Source organism: Palaemon carinicauda, chromosome 23 (genome assembly GCF_036898095.1).
Source record: "Palaemon carinicauda isolate YSFRI2023 chromosome 23, ASM3689809v2, whole genome shotgun sequence".
Taxonomy (NCBI): Eukaryota; Metazoa; Arthropoda; class Malacostraca; order Decapoda; family Palaemonidae; genus Palaemon; species Palaemon carinicauda.
The window spans coordinates 78791629-78811172 of NC_090747.1; the positions used below are offsets into that span (position 1 = coordinate 78791629).

Sequence of the window (19544 nt, forward strand, 5' to 3'; positions counted from 1 at the left end):
TATTTTCATTAGTAAAATAAATTTTTGAATATACTTACCCGATAATCATGATTTAATTGACCCACCCTTCCTCCCCATAGAACCAGTGGACCGAGGAAAAATTGAGGTGGTGTCAACAAGAAGTACTGCAGTACCTGGCCACAGGTGGCGCTTGTGAGTACACCCCCCTCTTGTATAGCGATCGCTGGCGTATCCCTACCGTAGAATTCTGTCGGGCAACGGAGTTGACAGCTACATGATTATCGGGTAAGTATATTCAAAAATTTATTTTACTAATGAAAATAACATTTTATTCTATATATATATGTATATGTTTATTAATTTTTGCATGTGTGATACATTAGCCTATATACTTATGAGCTTACATTATACGACATATTTCGCAATTCTAACCTTTTGATTTAAGGGAAAATTGCTTGCTTCAGATAGAAATCAGCTTTATTCATGTCTAATGTGAAATTATTAAAAAATGCGAGTGTCAGTGAAGAAAGTGCGAAAAACACGTTCAGTGTTGCGGAGTGTTCGGCTGTTCGTGCTTGTCGCTTGCCTAGTCCGAGACCTCTTTCAGGCTCCCCTACCCCTGGGAGAAGGAATGTTGTAGGACCTAAGGGAGCGAGAGGCTTTAACCAACGAACAGACGTTCCCTCAAAGGTATCAGACGTTGCTCCTCAAGCACGTCCTTACCATAAGACAGGAGAGACTAAGTTCTCCTCGTCTTCCGATGACTCGTTTCTTGAAAAATCTTGGCATAAGGTTTCGAGACCGTTGAAACGTAAATTAGTTCCTTCAGAACAAGATCAACGTCCTAGCTGTAGTCAGCATGAGAGCCCCGTTCATAGCGATGACGTTCATGTACAGACGTTACCGACGTCACGATCTATTCCGAGTGCGGTTGATCCGAAGTTAAGTGGTTTGCAAGATATGCAGTTAAAGCTTTCTTCTTTAATGAAAGCTTGCGATCCTGTTCCTGTGTGAAAGGATCCTTTGCTTGTTGTACGTCACGGTTCTGGAATACGTGATTCCGGTCTTCAACCTTCTAAACGAGATTTGTTACGTCACGCTGACGTTATCCCTAGTGTCAGCTTTGCTGTTAAATGAGATGAAGAGCATAAATCTCGGTGTAACTTTGATCGACAGTCAGTTAAGTCGAGTCATAACTTTGATCAGCAGTCACTGCAGTTCCGCTGAGACTTTGAACGTCAGCCACCGCAGTCGCAACGTGACGTTGAGCTGCAGACACCGCAGACACGACGTGACGTTGAGCGGCAGACACCGCAGACACGACGTGACGTCGAGCGTCAGTCACCGAAGTCACGATATAGCATCGAACAGCAGTCACCGCTGTTTCTACGTGACATTGAACGTCAGTCACTTCAGTCACGACGTGTAGTAGAACAACATTCTCTGCAGTCACAACGTGACATCGACCCTCCAACTTTAAGTACTGTTCATATACAAGTTGATGTAGCCTGTCAGGCTTTACCTTCACGTCATTCTGAATATAAATCTCCTTCTCGCAAGACTTTAGATTTATCAGATGATGTGCCTTCTGAAGAAGAAGTTGATGACCCCCTTTCAACTAATGTACCTTTGGGGATTCATTCAGAAGAGGAGGAACCTAGGGTTGTCCAACAATCCCTTGATTTAAAAAAAAAAAAAAAAATTATGAATATCTTTAGGGAAATTTGTCCTACTTATTTTGTAACGGCTGCTCCACGTTCTCCACCGTCGGAGTTTACTCTTGGCATGACTTTCTTCGACTCCTACATATACGAAGTCAGTTCTCTCTCGTTCTTCCAAGCGAGCCATGCGCTTACTGGGAGACTGGTTGGAATCCAGGAGAAGTTTAGGAAAGTCTGCTTTTGCTTTTCCTCTTTCTAAATTAGCTTCTCGCTCGAGCGTCTGGTATGACACAGGAGAAGTTCTCGGCTTGGGAGTACCTGCCTCTGCCCAGGGAGACTTTTCATGCCTAGTGGACTCTCCTCGTCGTCTAGCCATGAGACGCTCCAAGATTTTATGGTCATCTTCAGAGCTAGACCATCTTCTGAAAGGAGTTTTTTTCGAGCGTTTGAAGTATTTAATTTTTTGGATTGGTCCCTGGGAGCCTTAAGTAAGAAGGTCTCTCCAGCGGACAATGATATTGCTGTACAAATTATGTTATGCATGAACAAGGCCATAAGGGATGGCTCCAATGAACTGGCAGCCACGTTCACTGCAGGAGTACTTAAGACGTAAGTGCACTCAATGTGTTCATTGTCAAGACAAAGTTCACGATGGAGACTACCTAATCTGTCTTGGCAGCAGTAAGGGAAGGCGACTGGATGGTCTCTCTTGACCTTCAGGATGCATACTTCCACATCCCAATTCATCCAAACTTTCAACAATATCTGAGGTTTGTGGACGGGAAAGTAGTGTACCAATTCCGAGCACTGTGCTTCGGCCTTAGTCCTGCTCCTCTTGTTTTTACAAGGCTCATGCGAAATGTAGCAAGCTTTTTACATTTTGCAGGGATCAGAGCCTCCCTTTATTTTGACGACTGGCTAATCAGGACGTCGTCATTAAATCGCTGTCTGGAGAACCTCAAATGGACATTAGACCTAACCAAGGAGCTAGGTCTCATAGTGAACGTAGAGAAGTCGTAACTTACTCCATCCCAGACTATTCTTTATTTGGGGATGGAGATACAGTGTCGAAGTTTTTGGGCTTTTTCGTCTCCCACAAGAATGGAACAAGCTCTGTTAGAAGTCCGTCGCTTGCAAGAGAAAAACAGTTGGTCAGTAAGAGTTTGAACGAGCCTCGTGGGAACTCTTTCATCGCTGGAGCAGTTTATCTCTCTGGGGAACAAGGAGAAGGGCTTAGAGAGTATCTCTATCCCAATCTCCAACTCAGTCAAGACATGTCTGACTTGGTGGGACAGCAACGTCAGACTTCGAGAAGGTTTTTCTCTTGCGATCAAGAACCCAAACCATGTGTTGTATTCAGATGCATCGGATTTGGGTTGGGGAGCGCCACTGGACAATCTGGAATGCTCGGGTCTTTGGTCCACGGATCAGAAGAAACTCCATATAAACTGCAAGGAACTTCTGGCGGTCCATCTAGCTTTAAAGAGTTTCGAGAGTCTGGTTCAGAACAAGTGGTAGAGGTGAATGCAGACAATACCACGGCCTTAGCGTATATCTCAAAACAAGGAGGGACTCGCTCTCACTCCATTTTTGTCACCGCAAGAGACCTCCTCATTTGGTCAAAGGCAAGAAACATCTTTCTTTTGACGAGATTCGTGCAAGGAGAAATGAATGTCTTAGCGGACTGCCTCAGCAGAAGAGGACAAGTCATCTCCATGGAGTGGACGTTGCACAAGACTGTGTGCGAGAAGCTATGGATGACATGGGGTCAACCCACCATAGATCTATTTGCGACTTCACTGACAAAGAGTCTCCCAACTTACTGCTCTCCAGTTCCAGATCCAGAGGCAGCCCACATAGACGCTTTCCTGGTGGATTGGTCTCACCTAGACATCTATGCCTTCCCACCATTCAAGATCCTAAACAAGGTTCTTCAGAAGTTCGCTTCTCACGAAGGGACCAGGTTGACGTTGGTTGCTCCCCTCTTGCCGTCGAGAGAATGGTTCACAGAGGTTCTTCTATGGCCGGTGGACATTCCAAGAAGTTTACCGTTACGGATGGATCTCCTGTGTCAGCCTCTTGTAAAAAGATTTCATCAAAGTCTCCCCGCGCTTCGTCTAACTGCCTTCATTCTATCGAAAGACTCTCTAGAGCTCGTGGGTTTTCGAGGGAGGCAGCTAGAGCGATCGCAAGAGCTAGAAGGTCCTCTACCATCAGGATCTACCAATCCAAATGGGAGGTATTTAGAGACTGGTACAAGTCCTCCTCTATTTCCTCTTCCAATACCACTGTAGCAGAGATTGCAGACTTTCTACTTTATCTTAGAAATGATCGCATCTTTTCTGCCTCAACTATTAAAGGCTACAGAAGCATTTTAGCTTCAGTTTTTAGACATAGAAATTTAGATCTGTCTAATAATAAAGATCTTCAAGACCTTCTCAAGTCTTTTGAGACTTCCAAGGAGCGTCAGATCACTACTCCTGCTTGGAATTTGGACGGGGTCCTTAAGTTCCTTATGTCTGAAAGGTTTGAGCCGTTGAATTCAACATCACTCAAAACTCTCTCTTTTAGTGAGCTTGGCTACCGCAAAGAGTTAGTGAAGTATATGCCTTCAGCAAAAATATCGGCTTTTGCTCTAATAAAGCAGCATGCTCGCTTCAACTTGGTTTTTTAGCCAAAAGAGAACGGTCATCTCGTCCATGGCCTAAGTCGTTTGAACTTCCCAGTCTATCTGAAATTGTTGGGAACAAAATTGAAAGAGTCCTGTGCCCTGTAAGAGCTCTTAAATTTTATTTAATTAGAACCAAAATGCTGCGAGGCAATTCAGAGGCCTTATGGTGTTCGGTTAAAAAGACCTTACCGATGTCGGAAAATGCATTGTCATATTTTATTAGACTTTTAATTAGAGAGGCTCACTCTCATTTAAGTGATAATGAAGTTAGAGCGGTGGCAACTTCAGTAGCGTTCAAACAAAATAGATTCCTTAGAAGCATTATGGATGCAACCTTTTGGAGGAGTAAATCTGTGTTCGCTTCACATTTTTAAAAAAATGTCCAGACTCTTTATGAGGACTGCTACATGTTGGGACCATTCGTAGCAGCGAGTGCAGTAGTGGGTGAAGGTTCTGCCACTACATTCCCTTAATCCCAATATCCTTTTTCTTCTCTTGAAACTTTTAATTTTTTGGGTTGTACGTGGAGACTAAGAAGTCTTCCGCAATCTTTTGATTTGGCGGGTGGTCAAACTTGTTTCTTGAGAGCGCCCAGATCAAGGGTATTGATGAGGTCCTGTTATAGGGGTGTTCACCCTAAATATAACAGCTCCTAGAAGTCTTTCAGCACCCTGAGCGGAACGCTGGGCCTCATAAGGATAGCGGACTAATGAGTAATCATCAGAGTCAGCTTCCTTATCAGGTACATATACTTAAGTTTGTTTTTTGGATAATTGTCAAAAACTCTTGAGCTTATATTCCTTTAATGTTTTAATACTGGTCTCTACCCTCCACCAAGGGTGTGAATCAGCTACATATATATCCGCCGGCTAAGTTAAATATTTAAAAATGATATTTTCAATATAAGATAAATTTTTGAATATACTTACCCGGTGGATATATATAATTAAAGGCCCCCCCTTCCTCCCCGATAGAGACCCTACGGACTGAGAAGAACTGAATTCCTGGGGAAATATATGCGGTACCTGGCCGGCAGTCGGCACTAGTGGTCACACCCAGCAACCACCACGGCGATCGCTCGCGAGTTTTTTGAATCTGTCGACCGTCAGAGACGTAAGCTACATATATATCCACCGGGTAAGTATATTCAAAAATTTATTTTAAATTGAAAATATCTTTTTTGTGTAACTGTTTTTTCCTGAGTATTGTTGCTTCTTGGCTATGGTAGTGTAAGTGAGATAGATGGAAAAGTATTGATATTGTCAAGTTGAACAGCTTGCTGAAATAGGTACAGTATGTAGCAATAAGGGTCATGGTATGATTCTTTAGTATCATGGTATGGTAAATAAGATATGGTTGTATAATTTTTTTTTTTTTTTTGTAATCAATGAAAATATGAACAGTAAAGCGGTTTCCAAAATTTAATTTGTTCCGTAACCGAAATACAAACCACGCTATTTACATTGGGTTTACCTTTCGGCGTAGCTGAAATGGCGAGCCATTAGAATTTAACGAGGGTGTATTACCCCCGCGCTAGTTAGCAGGGGGGTAGGGGAGTGGTAGCTAGCTACCCCTCCCCCCCTCACACACCAGTGAACTGCTTCACTTCACTTTTGGCTCGGACAATGGACAGACGTCTCTGTCTTTGTCCTCGCTTGGCAGCCATTGTCTGTTTTGTCTTTACTTTATCACTTACTTTTCTTTTACTCAATATATATGTAAAAATTTTTTCGTGTTTATGTATATATTTGAGTATAGAAATCAGTAAGTTTCTTTTTCAGAGTTTGTGCTTGTGTGTGTAGTATACGATATCTCCGTGGAGCCCTCGGCAGTTAGGCCACCACGGTGTAATTTCATGGGTCGTGTTCGAGTGTGACTACGGTCTTTCTCTCTCTCTCTTTGAGGTCGTTCACCCTTACTACATTCCCTTTACTACGTCTGAGTAGCTTCCTTCCCGTGTGGGTGGGGTTGCTACGCCGTACGTTTTGTCTCAATTAGTTTATGAATCTAATTGTATTTGTTAATTTTTCAGCCTTGTAGAACGATTCCTTTCGGGGTTTTCGTTCTTTATTTAGTGTTCATTCATTTTTAAATTACATAATTACATAGTTACATAGTTACATAATTATAATTGTTATGAATCTGTGTTGGTTACAGCTCTCCTTCCGTGAGTGTAAGTGGTAGTGAGGGCACGTGCCTGTTGTGTAATTCTTGTGTTCTTTTCCCTCGGAATTCCTCTTCGGAGCCTTCCCGGGGGAATGAATGTTAACTAATGATTTTTGTTTTTATTTTTCACAGTTACCGATCTAGTTCATTTCTGTAATGTGACAACGGAGTGAGCTGTCTTGTTGAGGCCTGGGGATTCGGCTGTTGCTGCCTCCCCTATAGATCTTCGTCAGGGGCGTGTCTCCTCCTCCTGGAAGTACTCCCGTGACGATTGACAGCTCTCCAGTTCATTTTAGAACACTCAGGAGGCTCGCCTCCTTGGGTGGGTAACTTTCCTTCCAAGGGAAGTTTTCCTGTCCAGGCTTGAGTTTTTTCCCTTTGGGGGGTTCTCCTCTTGCCTTTTTTTTGTGCGACTATGCTCTTGGGGCTGAGCGGTCGCACCTGCAGTTACACTCAAGGGGCTGGGCAACTGCAGGAGCCCCTCTTCGGAGGATTGCTCTTTTTAGGTTGCTGGCTGACCCGTCTCTTCTACGAAGTGTTTCTCTTTTGTTCGCGAGGGAGTACACTCATAGAGACTCCTCTTCGGAGGACTCTTCTGCTGTTGTTGCTGTTGGCCGCCTTCGCGTAAGGCTCTCCGTCCGCTACGTCGTAAGGGCCTTCCGTCTCCCTATAAGGGTGCTTAGAGGCGCCTTTTTGAATCTTCTCCGTATGCAGCCTGCAGCTCCTACCTCCTTAGATCTCTCCGGGGATCGATCTCCAACGCTTCCTGACCTTCCGCCCCTGGTGCAGCTGGACAGCAGTCTGACCTTGTCATCCGACGGGCAGCGGTCCCTTCGGGGCAAAGGGTTGCCTCCCATGGGGGGTCTTCCCTTGCGTGTCAGGGTTCCCCTGCACGCCCTTCTGCAGTGTTAGCGCACAGGCACTCTCCTGATTGCCAGCGCTCTCCTGTTCTCCAGCGCTCTCCTGTTCGCCAGCGCTCTCCTGTTCGCCAGCGCTCTCCTGATGATCATCGCCCACTGCTGTTGTTCCTGTTGTGCGCCCTGCGCGCCATCGGTCTCCTGAGCGCTCTAGATCTCCTGCCCGTCAGAGTGCACCTGCGCTTCCAGTTCCTGATTCGCGCCCTGTGCGCCCACGTTCGCCCGCGCGACCTAGAACTTCAGTTCAGGTCTTGGACAAGGACTCTCCTTCTCCTCGCCCTCGCGATCCGGCTCGTCAGCCTGCTCCAGCGCAGCAACGCTTGCGGTCGCCTACGCGTGCTTCTAAGCTACAGTTCGCTCAGGATTTCACGCGTCGCCCTTCTGCTCGCCAGCGACCACAGACGCGTCAACGTTCGCCTGCTCGTCAGCGATCTCCTGCGCGTCAACGATCGCCATCGATCTTCCACGCGTTACAGGTCCCCTGGACACCATCAGTAGCGATCTAGCGCTCGCCTGCTGTGGACGATCTCCGGTAGCTGAGTCTTGCCATAGATCTTCCTCCTGCTCGCCAGCGTTCACCTTTACTTCTGTCCTTCTGTGCGCCAGCTTTCTTCAATCGCCAGCGCACATCTGCGCGCCCTTTCCTGCCACGCACCACTGGGCGGCAACGGTTTTTCCTGACCGTCCAGGATCGCCTGATTGACAGCTCGTTTCAGCGCTCACCTTCCTGATGCACCTGCGCGCCTTCTGTTTAGCGCGATGCGCGCTAACCATCCTTAGTCTCTTACGCGTCAGCGATCACCTATGCGCCCGCGCGATTCTTCGCCTGCGCGCTAGCGTTTTGTTAACGCACCACTGCTCGCCAACGCGCCTTCGCTCGCCGACGCGCCATCGCTTGCCGACGCGCCGTCGCTTGCCGACGCGCCGTCGCTTGCCGACGCGCCGTCGCTTGCCGACGCGCCGTCGCTTGCCGACGCGCCGTCGCTTGCCGACGCGCCGTCGCTTGCCGACGCGCCATCGCTTGCCAACGCGCCTTCACTCGCTTACGGGCCATCGCTCGCCAAGACGCGCCATCGCTCGTCAACGCGCCATCGGTCTCCAGACCACCTACGCTCACCCGCGCGCCCGCGCACATGCGCTCCAATGTTCGCCCGCGCGCTAAGCAACGGTGTTCCATCGCGCGAACCGACGGTGTTCCATCGCGCGAACGCCGGCTCGATTCCTGCAGTATCCATTGCTCGCCTACGGGTCATCGCTCGCCTGTGAACTTTCGGATTCCGACCACCAGCTCTCGCCCTTCCTACCACGCTCGCCCTCCTTCTGCGCTCCCTCGCGCACTTTCGTCTGCGTGCTCGCGCACGGGCGCTTCCACGTTCGGCCACTCGCAAACCATTGATTTACCATCGCGCGAGCGCCAGGGCGATTGCGACCGCGATTCCCGTCGGGGTTTCGCAACATGGCCAGCCTGGCGAGTCTTCTGGAGCGTATTTCCAGAACACGGTCTTCACCCTGTAAACGCAGAGCATGGCACATGCAAGAGCATGAAGAATCTTCAGGGAGATCTGAGCAACATTCTTCTTTCCAGAACCTGGGTTAGCCCTTCCTCGTCATTCCCTGGAAGGGTCTTGCCAGGGAGCTTTCCGTTCAAGATTTCTCCGTCGGGCAAGGGGTGACTGGTTTAGCCCTTCCTCTTCTCCATCTCGGGGAAAGGGCTTACCAGGTCCTTTCCCTCCTCGGTTGCGACCCGAGGTTTTGTACAAGGAAGCTCCAGGAAGATCATGGGTACTTTCCTCCTCTCGGGCTCAAGTACCTTGGCGTTTCGTCGCCAAGTTTCGAACTTGCGGGCAAACTCGATGTTGGATCATCTAGACGCAGTGACCGAGGGCTTCCTCTCGGGTGTCTCATCCGTGGATATCGACAAGCTCAGACACTCTTCCATCCTTGGGAAGAGGTTGTTTGTGCCCAAGGACAGAGACATGGACAGCGGTTGTGCGGAGGAAGTCGACTTCCGTTTTCACTCCAAGGCGCTTTCTTCCAGACCCTACAGGCCTCCAGCGCCTCTTCTTTCAGCCTCGTCGGCCTACGTTATCGGACCGGCTACGGCAGGTAAGACAAGGTGTCCAATAGCAGTCCCCTCCTGTCAGGGACAGGTAGCACGGGAGGCTCTCCCGGGGGGGCATAATCCTAGAGGGAGCGGCAGGGTTCACAAACTCTAGGATTGGCAACCCCCCCTTGCAGGTCTCACGCTGGGAGGATGCCTATGGTTACTCATCCGGATTACAGCTTCCCGATGCCGATTCCTGCACGATCTCAGTGATCAGCCAAGGATATCACGCCTCGCTCTTACCATCTCTCCGTCTCTGTAAGCGAATTCAGTGTCACTGAACCTCTATGCCATGAGGTTGGCAAGAGTTTTGCCCGTTTGGGCAGAATGATCCATGCCTTAGGAGAAGGTCCTCCATAGGGTCGTCGACGGCTTCACCCCCCGGCTTCTTCAGTCGATCCTTTCTCGTAGGAAAGCATCTGAGACGGGAGTTCCGTCGTCAACCTCTCAGCTCTGATCAAGTTTGTCGAACAAACTCCGTCCAGCGTGGAACAGCAGAATCGATCAGACTGGTAACGAGGCGGCAGCACTCCTTAGGCCCTGGATCGGAAGGATGGGTACTTCCAGTTTCCATTCCATCCATCTTCCAGGAAGCTCTTGGAATTCAGCCTAGACTACAGGCGTTCCTGCTTAAGATGCGGTGTGGCGATCCCGCCGCGGCATCGCAGGTTTTCCCCAGAGAACTCTCCCTGCTTTCCTCATGGCCGCTCAGGAGCAGGCTTCCGCCTCCTTTGCCTTTTGGAGGTCTGGTCAACTCCGGTAGGTTGGGTTCGACCTTCTTCAACACCGGGACAAGCTTCCGGGTCCTTACCAAGAGTGAGGGATCATGGTAATTTGCTAGGAGCCTTCTCTACTTCTGCCTCAACATCTGGAGTATCTAGCCATGATTTTGAGTCAACGGCCTTACCACGTTGAAAACACCGCTTCTCGTCCGATCAGCGAAGTTAAGCAACGTTGGGTCTGGTCAGTATTTGGATGGGTGACCGCCTGGGGACACCAGATGCTGTTGCCTCCTTCTCCGAGCCTTCCCTTCAGTTGACTGTGGCAAGGCTGAGGAGAGTCGCAGTACCTGTTCTCAGTCAAGCAGAGCGTTCAGCCCTACCTTGGAACGTTTCCTGGGTCTCTTTTCCTCATTGGCCCGTCTAAAGTCCCGAACGGTTGCCTCAGGATAAGTTCCCTGTGAGGCGGCCCAAGTTCCGTTGGTATCAAAGCAACGATTAACCGGACTTTCTGGCCCCTATGGGACCAGCGGAACGTTTAGACCTGCAATGGGTGTTGACCTATGGAACCTCTTGATGGGAGTGGATATTCTCGTCCTTTCCCCACATTTTGATGCTGTTCTCGGACTCGTCAAAGAAAAGGGGTGGGGGGGCAATGTTCCGGTTCAGGCCTATGGTCAGGACCTAAGGGATACCTCTCCATCATTCAGGCAGGCTTAGGGGCCGTAGTCTGGCCCCTCTACAGATCCTACAGTTCATGCCGAGTCGCTCCGTGCGCGACGACTTCATTGTACTGGCGTCTTCCAACCAGCAAGGGACGCATTTTCATACCTTCGCATCTTGCAGTAGAGATACTGAGATGATCCGAGGTCCTCTCAATACCACTATCGGCTCGCTCATTCCGGGCAGAGGAATGTTCTCTCCGACTATCTGAGCAGAGCCTCGCAGATAGAGAGTACCTGGGGGTCTTTGGCCTTTAGTAACCAGCAAGTCCTGGCCTGGGGGACGTGATCGCGACAGCCTGGAACTTCAAGCTTCCGCTGTTCTTCCCCCCAGTCTCAGACCCCAAGACTCTTTGGCAAGATGCTTTCCGGTGATGGTGGGACAACATCGACGCCTGCGTCTTCCCACCATTGTTGTCTGTTGAGAATGGGTCTCAACAAGACCAGGTTGTCTGTCAACCTTTCGATGGCCCTGAGAGCTCCACTGTGACTATACGCGGAACGGTTTCCGGACCCTCTGCTTCCCCTGACGGAACTCCCGGGAGAGCTTCTCCCACGGCACAGGCTACTCAAACAACCACACTACAACATCTTTCACGAGCCGTTGCATCGCTTCGGCTTTACGCCTGGAGACACTACGCCGCCTCCTCAAGAAGAGACAACCCGCTACAGTCGCGGAGCGGAGGTCGCGTCACCTGCGATAGTCATCCGCAGGGGTCTACCAGGCAAAGTGGAGAGTCTTCTGTGGTTGGTGTCGTGGGAGAGATTCCTCTTCCCTTGAGGCCTCTTCTCCAGCAATAACAGAGTTATTGCTTTTCGGCGGGAGGAAACTCCTTTCCGCTCTCGGCAGTGAAGCCTGTCGCTCAGCCTTTTCCTGGCCTTCAGGCTGAAAGGAATAGACTTTTTCCTTCCCGCTGGACCTTTCTTCGCTCATGCGAAGCTGCGAACGTCCCTGCCCCCAGTCGGAGTGAGACCTCCTCCATGGAGCATGGTTCGGACTCTTTAGACCCTTAAGAGATCTTCTCAAGAACCATTACGTCAGGCCTCTGATCGTATTCCGTCTTGGGGGACGGTGCTCCTGCTCACTCTGGCCTCGGCCAGTGTGTAAGCAATCTTCTTGGTCTCGTTCAACTCTGCCCTTTCTAGAGAATAGGGGAAGGCAACATTCAGGTTTGCTCCTGAGTTCTTTGCTAGACTCAGAATCTTGGGGTCCCGGCCCTTCGGTCCAACTCCTTCAAGATTTCGAGTCACCATTCTGTATCAGATGACCCAAACCTTCTCCTTGCCAGTAAAGGAATCGAGGGGTTATCTTTGAGAACAGCTGCAGTTTGTCCTCACGTGCAGCCAGGTTGGGAGCACAGGAAGGACACAGGGGAGAGTCACCAGTATACCTCTTCAGCTCGGACTCAAGGACATTCATCTCGACCTGAATCCAGACCCTCCCCCGTCACGTCGCCCTACAGCACGATGTCGGATACATCGCAACGTCCCTCGCCTTCAAGTAGAACTACTTTGTGACGCAGGTGCTACAAGCTGGAGTCTGGAAGCGTCTAATGACCTACGCAGCCCGCTTCCTGCAGGACGTGACCCACAGGAGTATCGATACGTTTCTATTGCTCTGTGGTGGCTACACAACAGCTGGTCTAACCTCAGGCTCCTTTTTGGACAGGTGGCAGAAGGTTGAGGGCATTGTTATCAGGTTTTAGTCTGCATGAACGAAAGAAGTATGTCTGGCCCTTAATTCTTTCTTCATCGTCCCCTCTTCTGGGGAACCAGCATCCTGGTCTCTGCATAGCTGACCTCAAACCTCTGCAAGTAAACCATGCTTCCTTGGGTTCCGAGTATTGAGTCAATACTGTCGCGTCCCCCATACCCTGACGAGGTGGTATTGGGAACGTCCTAACCCAGAGTTCCTTCTGGAACTCCAGGTCAACTGCTTAGGACGGGTCACACTTCTTCCTTCGCACACAAGCTTATGTAGGCCACACGTTTCCTTGCGGAGCAAGGAACTTGTGAGGTGCAGGGACTCCTTTTCTCGAGTGCGACTCACTCGGATTTTGAGTCCCCGGGTAAAGCCAAAGCCAGTATGGCTGGGGACTTTCCACCCTTCCTAAGGGGTAAGTCACCCAATGTAAATAGCGTGGTTTGTATTTCGGTTACGGAACAAATGACAAATTCGGAGATAATTTTTATTTTTCCTAACCATACAAACCTTAGCTATTTACACATATTTGCCCGCCAGCCCTGTCCCTCAAGGTAAGTCCTACCTCTAAGTGAAGTGAAGCAGTTCACCAGTGTGTGAGGGGGGGAGGGGTTGCTAGCTACCACTCCCCTACCCCCTCGCTAACTAGCGCGGGGTTAATACACCCTCGTTAAATTCTAATGGCTCGCCATTTCAGCTACGCCGAAAGGTAAACCCAATGTAAATAGCTAAGGTTTGTATGGTTAGGAAAAATACAAATTATCTCCGAATTTGTCATATTGATTTGTTTCGTACCTGGAATACAAACCTGCGCTATTTATTCAGGGGTATTACTTTCTGCGAAGCTGAAATGACGAGCCATTAAAATTTAGCTAGGGTTAACTACCCATACCGCTAGTTAGCGGGGGGAAGGGGGGTAGCTGGCTACCGCTCCCACTCACACACCAGTGATTTAGCTCACTTTACTTTTGGCTCGGATGGAGACCGGTTGTAACCGCTCTTCCTCCTCGCCTATTTTGGATTGCCATTAATATTTGTCTTTTAACTTACTTATTTCTGTTTGTGATGAGTCTCAACATGATATTTTCCTGCAAGGTAGCACCGAAAGTGGTTCAATCAGCAGTGGGCATAGACATTAAAATTTGTCAATGTCCCTGGATGGGAATCGTTGGACGACGATTTACCTGTTTCCACTGTTCAACCTCCACGTGAAGGTTTTGGACAGGCTTAGATCTTTCAAGGGATGACGGTTCTGGTGGCTCCTTGGTAGCCAATGAGCAACTGGTTTCCCATGGTCACGGATTTGAACCCCAACTTGTGCCGTGACCAACTCGATTCTGTCTCAGGATGGACAGCAGGAGATTTTTTATACTTCATCATGGAGATCAAACAATCTTCATCTCATGATTGGTTTTACCCTATTCCTGGGAATGAAATTTAAAATTCAACGTGATAAGTGGGTATTTGCAGAAACTATGAGTCGTCTAACACCATGACTCGGTATGAAATGTCATGGACAAAATGGGTCAAATATGTCAAAGACGTAAATCCAGGGTCGATTTCTATGGATTTTTGTTTAAGTTTCCAGCTTACTTTGCATGTTTAAAGTCTAGCTTCCTCCACGATTTCGTCCTACAATTCTGCCCTCACTAGACCTATACTATACGCCTTTGATGTCGACTTTTACTCGGATCTCTTCAACAAAGTTCTGAAGGTTTGTGCAAGGCTACGGCTGTTGGCTCCACTGAAGCCTATCTCTTTGTCTTTGGAGAAAGTTTTGCTATTTGCTTCGGACATTTGCAATCAAAAGGCTTCTATTCATGATCCCACTGAGAAAGTCATCTTCTTAATTGCAATGGCTTCTGGGGCTCGGGTTAGTGACATTGTGACGATTTCTAGAGACGAGAACCACGTTGAATTTGTGGATAATGGTGAGGTTAATTTATACCCTGATCCCACTTTTCTTGCTAAAAATTAACTTCCTTTACACCTTGGGGTCTATAGAAAATAGTTCCCCTACCAGGTGATCCTTTCCTGTGTCCAACACACTGTCCAAAAGTGTATTTGCTGAGAACAGTGCAGTTTAAGCGTGGTCTTTTGTTTCAAAATGATACATTGGGGTCTGATTTGTCTCTAAATCAGTTAAGAGCAAAGATTACTAACTTTATACGAAGAGCGGACCCGTCTAGTATGACATCGGGTCTCGACCCTAAAGATGTGGCTTCTTTCTTGAACTTTTTCCAGTATATGTCCATTGAGGGACTGCAGACATATACTGGTCGAAAATCCACTTGGGTTTTCTTTAGGCATTATATGAAGCAATTGGAGGAGACACGCCATTTTGTGGTGGCTGCGGGAGTGTTATCAAACCCGTTGCAACGACGTAGCCCACAATGCGTCCTAGGGCACTCCTTCAGCTCGTTATTAGCAATGAGTAAACTGAAGTTTTTGCTTCAAGGTAAAAAAGAAAAATGCACTTCATCATTTCCTTTTCAGATTCACAGGTTTCTTTACGATGCTTTGTGTGTTCCTTCAGTGCTACAACCTAACTGTCTAAATGGTAGTTAAGCTATATCTCATTGGTTTGGGTGATTACCCCCTTTATTATATAGACTGTGATCATGTCTCTTGATCAGGTTTACCTTGTCATAAGTTTCTATGGTTCCTTATGTCATGTATTTGTCCCCTTATGTTCCCTTATGTATGGGTAGGGACGGGATGCATTTACTTTGTACAAAAATTTTCCATATGCAGTTAATGATGGTAACTTGCTAACTTTGGCACTGATTATTGTGAGTAAAAGGCTGTGAATTGTTCTATGCCTTTTACTTATACACCCTACTATTATTATAATTACTGTAGTGGCATCATCTTTACTGTGCCTTTTCATTATTATCCTTCCTGAACTTAATTGGATTTAATCTCAAGGCGGGTTTTGGTTCCATACGCCTCACCTTTGATGCCTCCTTTAGTTTCGGGCTCCTTAGAGTTCCCAACACTAAGATCAGGGGCTTTTCCAATTGCAGAGGGCGGTCCTTTGGTCCTTATTGCCTCCTTGTCGGACCATCACGCTTGTCAATTCTGCCTCCGAACTGTTCTGGGATATATAGTTGAGAGTGATACCTATGCCGTGACGGAGTAATCCTGTACAGTATGTGCATTTTGGTATTGGACCCCTCTCTTTGAGGCTTCCTACCGAGGCATAGGTAATTCTCTGGTACACTGTCATCAGGACAACATGGCTCGAGCCCAAAAAACGGATTTTGACGTACGAAAAATCTATTTTTGGGTGAGATGGTCATGTCGTCCTGATGGCCCCCCCATTACGTTGTCCCTCCCCGATGCCTCGTCGGATGTCTCTTCTCATGGTAGTTGCGCTGCTGTGTGGAATGAGTATCAGAGACGATTAGTACTATGAAGGGAAAGGATATGTAACGGCTCCTCACCTATCCTCCTCCTTACATTCCTAGACTGGGTTAAGTCTGTTTGGGGGTGCAGATATCTATGGTTATCTACAGATACTTCCCTGATTATACACGATATCTTAGGATAGTCGTTCCGGGGGTTAGAACCCTGTGATACCTGACGGTAATTCTCTTGTAATATCACTCACAGAAATATTATACAGCAGGAAGCTGCCCGAAGGAACTTCCATCAGGACGACATGGCTATCTCACCCAAAAATAGATTTGTTCCGTAACCGAAATACAAACCACGCTATTTACATAGGGTATTGCTTTCGGCATAGCTGAAATGGCGAGCCATTAGATTTTAAATGAGGGTTAACTACCCCTCCCCCCTCACACACTGGTGAACTGATTCACTTCGCTTATGGCTCGGACGATGAACGGATGTCTCTGTTCCCGTCCTCGCATGGCAGCCATTTATTGTTTTGTCTTTACTTGATTACTTACTTTCTTTACTCATGTATATATGTAAACATATTTTTATGTTTATGTATATATTTGAGTATAAAAATCGGTAAGTTTTCTTTTCAGTGTTCGTGCTGTATGTGTGTGTGTACGATATCACCGTGTGGTCGCCGGCAGTCAGGCCACTACAATGTATTTTCATGGGCCGCGATCTCTTCCTTGGTCCTTCGGTCGCCTCCTTCCACGGGCGCCGTGGGGAGTCGTCATCGCTGGACTTATTATTCTGTTCTCCGCTACTCCTCTTTTCCTACGGGGAAGGTGGGGTTCAGCGTAGGATCGCGAGAGTGTAGTTTGACTACGGTCTCTCTCTCTCTCTCTGGAGGTCGTTCACCTTTTACTACGTTTCTACGATAGCTCCTCCTTTTGGGTGGAGTTGCTACGCAGTACTTTTTATCTCAATTATTTTTTTTATTATTAAAGCTAATTGTATTTGTTAACTTTTCAGCTTTTTAGAACGTTTCCCTTCTGGGTGTTTCGTTCTTACTTTTAGTGAACATTCCATTATGAATTGCATTTTTATAACTGTTATAATTCAGTTTTGGTTACAGTTCTCGCCCTTCCCCCTCCCCTGGAGTGTAGGTGGGGTTGGGGCTCTTGCCTGTTATGTAATTCTTGTGTTCTTTTCCCTCGGGTTTCCTCTTCGGAGTCTTCCCGGGGGAATGAAAGTTAACTAATTACTTTTTATTTTCACAGTTAACGATCTGTTTTCCGTTTGCCTAATGTGACAACGAAGCAGAGCTGTCTTGTTGGGACTCGGGGAGTCGGCTGTTGCGGCCTCCTCTATAGGACTTCGTCAGGGGCATGTCTCCTTCTCCTGGTAGTTCTCCCGAGGCACCCGACAGCTCTTCAGTTCATGTTAGAACTCTCAGGAGGTTCGCCGCCTTGGGTGGGTACCTTCCCTTCCAGGGGAGGTTACCTGCCCAGGTTTGAGTTTCTTTCCCTTTCGGGGGAAACTTCTCTTACCTTTAATATTATAGTATGTTCCTGGTCCTCCGGCGGTTTTGCTCTTGGTGCTGAGCGACCGCTTTTGTAACCTTGCTCTTGGTGCTGAGCGGTTACTTCTCGGACCATAGTTTTTGTGCGACTATGCTCTTGGTGCTGAGCGGTCTCACCTGCAGCTACGCTCAAGGGGCTGAGCAGCTGCAGTAGCGCCTCTTCGGAGGTTGGCTCCTAGGTCACTGGCTGACCCTTCGGCCCTTGGGCCCCATCTTCAGTCTCTTCTACGAAGTTTTCCTCTCTCGTTCGCGGGAGAGGACACTCATAGAGACTCCTCTTTGGAGGACTCCTTCTGCTGTTGTTGCTGAAGGCTCAGTCCCCTTCGGGGGACAGCTGAGCCCTACGGTCTCTCCTGCGAGTGTTTCTTCCCCAAGGGGGAAGTTCACCACAGAGACTCCTCTTCGGAGGTCTCCTTCTGCTGTTGTTGCTGTTGTTGCTGAGGACTCAGTCCCCTTCGGGGGCAGCTGATGCCACGGTCTCTCCTGCGAGTGCTTCTCCCCCTTGGGGGAGTTCACTACAGAGACTCCTCTTCGGAGGTCTGTTGATGGTGCTCCTGCCTGTGGTCGTCTTCATCTTCACCCTCCCCGCAGAGGATCCTCATGCCAGACCTTCTGGATGCAGATGCGCTGTGGGCGCCAACGTACCTCGTTTCCTACGAGCACCGGTCCCTTCGGGGCTAAGGGCTTACTCCACATTGTGGGTAAGTCCCTTAAGTGCCAGGTTTTACCTGCGCGCCCACGTTTTCCAGCGCGCTCGCGCGCAGTATCGCTCTTGCGCTCTCCTGCTGTGTTCCAGACTTCTCTCTTGCGATCTCCTGTAGCTGAGTCTCACCGTAGATCTCCTGATCGCCAGCGCTCACCTGCGCCTCGGAGTCCTCCTGTGCGCCAGCCCTCTTCAGCTCGCCAGCGCACTTCTGGACGCCCTTTCCTGCTACGCGCCTTGGGCGCCAACGGTCTCCTGTACGCCCACGATCACCTGCGCGCCAGCACGCATCTGCGCTCCCTTTTCTATGTGCGCAATGCACGCCATCGTTCGCCCTCTTGCCCACGATCTTTGGATCTAGGCACAGGCAAGGAGATTGTTCCTTCTTTTTACACCCTCGTTCGCCTTCTCACCAGCGCACATCTGCTCGCCTTTTTCCTGATATGCGCAAGGCGCACCAGCGTTCTCCACGAGCTTACAGATGTGGGTGGAGGCAAAAGTCTTGATTCCTTCACCTCCTCGCCAACGATCTTCTATGCTCTAGATTTGACCGAGTCTCTGAGCGCCCGCGCGCCCACGAGAAGTCTTCTGTACTCGCCCATGAGCGTTCGCTATTTTGCGCAACCTCACCTTCTGGTTCTGCCCCTCGCTGATATCTTCCGGCCGCGCAACCGCGCTCCATCGATCTCCTACGTGCTGGCGATCTCCTAGTGATTGCGCGCGATTCTTCGCCTGCCCGCTAGCGTATTCAACGCGCCAACGCTTCAGATCGCCGTACGCGGCCACGCGTTGGCTCTCCTGTACGCGATCGGTCGCTACGCACCATCGCTCGCCAATCGCTTGCCAATCGCGCCAGCACGCCATTGCTCACTTATGCGTTTTTCGGTCTTCCGACCGCGCCTACACGCGCCCGCGCACCTTCGCGTCCTCACGCGCATGCGCACTCATGTTCGCCCGTGCGCGAACCAACGATTGTACCATCGCGCGAGCGCCAAGGGCGATTTCGACCGCGATTCCCGTCGGGTTTTTGCAACATGGGCAACCTGGTGAGTGTTTCTGGAGCGCGTACTTACAGATCATCATAGTCACGATTTTCACCTCGTAAGCACAGAGTATGACATGTATAAACCATGAAGAATCTTCAGAAGAGTCTGGGTAACATTCTTCTCCCTCTTCAGGCAGGCCCCATCATCCCTCTCCTCAGGATCGCCTGATTCCCTTCCCTCCAACGGTGGCTGCTGACACTGCCTCTGTCAGTTGTCAACAGCGGGAATACTTCGAGATCATGGGG

At 49.0% G+C, this 19544-nt stretch overlaps 1 long non-coding RNA gene and 1 other non-coding gene across 3 annotated transcripts in view; both read left to right on the plus strand.

Moving 5' to 3' along the window:
• LOC137617198 (uncharacterized) overlaps positions 1-19544 on the plus strand; it is a 110362-nt gene that overhangs the window by 26173 nt on the left and 64645 nt on the right. The gene's annotated exons all lie outside the window — the stretch shown is intronic.
• On the plus strand, positions 10374-10492 carry LOC137617763 (5S ribosomal RNA). Its single transcript, XR_011039655.1, has one exon. It is a non-coding gene; the product is annotated as a 5S ribosomal RNA (ribosomal RNA).